The following is a 1,797-nucleotide window of genomic DNA, read 5'->3' on the forward strand; positions in this document are numbered from 1 at the left end:
AAGGGGTTAGCTTATCAGAATTCACTAGTTTAGATTTTACCACTTCAGAATTAGTAGCATATGGCTTTTCTGGTTTAGGAATTTCAACTATTGGTTGACTTTCCTCTTTTTTGGAAGGTTCATCTTCAACCTCCACTCCCTTGGGTTCCAAAGTCCTTTCGCTTCGTAAAATAACTACCTTGTAGTGTTCATTACCCATATTTCTTGGATTTTCTATGTCACTTGGCAAGGCTCCTTGTCGACTATTACAAATATTTGTAGCTAACTAACCCATTTGGTTCTCCAAATTTTTCAGTGTTTCTGCTTGGATTTGGATTAAGGTGTCATTTTTCGCCATGTACGCCTTTAACAAATTCTCAAAACTGTTAGATGATCCAACTTGTGGTGTTTTCTAAACTTGTTGATTGAACCTTTAAGGTTGATTTGATCTATGATGCATGTAATTGTTGTTCGGTCTAGCTCTTTGGTTATTCCAACAAAAGTTTGGACGGTTTTGCCATAAAGGATTATAGAAGTTGGACTGTGGTCCTAGTTTACTTCTATTCTAGTTTTGATTCCCTACATAATAAATCGACTTGGGATTTCATGGACAATTCTTGAAAGAATGATTGTCTTCACAATATACACATGAAATAATGTCAAAGTGACTAAGTGGCTGATCTGCAACAAGATTTAAACCGTTAGTAGTAAACTGTTTCAACATTGAAGAGATGGAAGATACCTGAGCTGAGAATGAAATGAGGGCATCTACTTCATGCACTTTGGCTACTCGTCTTCCTAAAGCTACTCGATTTGTCAGCCATTTGTTATTCTCTCGATGATTTCCTAAGCCTCATTCACAAAAACATCCACCACCAACCTTATGTGTGCATTAAGATCATTATAAAATGTCTCTAGTTGGATGCAATGTGGAATCCTGTGGTGAGGGTATTAGCGTAATAACTCTTTGAATCTTTCCCATGCCTCGTATAAGGATTCCTCATCCATTTGTTGAAAATTTGTAATCTCATTCCGTAACTTAGCATTTTTTCTGGGGAAATACTTTACCAGAAAGCATTATGCTAATTCTTGCCAAGTAGAAATTAAATTGGGTGGAAATGAATTAAATCATGCTCATGCTCAATCTTGCAATGAGTGCTGAAACAACTTCAACCTCAATGTGTCTTCAGTTGCATCGGCTATCTTGAAGGAATCGCTCACCTCCATGAACAACCGAAGGTGAAGATTTGGATCTTCTATAGGCATACCTCTAAATCGGTCTATTGTTTGAAGAATCTGAAACATAACAAGCTTTAGTTCAAACTATAGTGCCTCGATCTCCGGTCTCCTAATTCCCAGATGAAGCTCATTAAAAAGTGGCACAACGTACTACCTTATAGCTCAATCCCTATCATCCGTAATAAGGATTAGATTATGAGCATTAATGGTTCCATTCCCTTGAACATCATTTTGACTTCCAATGTCCATTTATGTGGCTTGTCTTTGAGCTAGTCTTTCTCATATTCTTTGTCTAAATGTTCGCTCGATTTCAGGGTCTACAGTGACTGAATTGATGATTCGATCTATGTTCATAAACACCTAAAAAGATAATAAAAAACAAATTGCAAGAAATAATTTCAAAAATAATGATTTAATTAACTGTCCCCGACAACGGCACCAAAAACTTGGTTCGTGACGAAATGTGCAAGTGTACATAGTCATTATCAAGAAATAAGTGAGTAAAAAGAGTTATCGTCTCCACAGGTTGGTTAAGAAAAACACAATAATTTTGATTGATAGGTGTGAAATTAAGTTAAT

At 36.2% G+C, this 1,797-nt stretch overlaps 1 non-coding gene across 1 annotated transcript; it reads left to right on the plus strand.

Annotated features, from left to right (window-relative positions):
- Nucleotides 1–912: 912 nt before the first annotated feature.
- LOC121225996 (small nucleolar RNA R71) lies at nucleotides 913–1,019 on the plus strand. Its single transcript, XR_005923897.1, has one exon. It is a non-coding gene; the product is annotated as a small nucleolar RNA R71 (small nucleolar RNA).
- The last annotated feature ends 778 nt before the right edge of the window (nucleotides 1,020–1,797 follow it).

This window comes from Gossypium hirsutum, chromosome D13 (genome assembly GCF_007990345.1).
Source record: "Gossypium hirsutum isolate 1008001.06 chromosome D13, Gossypium_hirsutum_v2.1, whole genome shotgun sequence".
Lineage (NCBI taxonomy): Eukaryota > Viridiplantae > Streptophyta > Magnoliopsida > Malvales > Malvaceae > Gossypium > Gossypium hirsutum.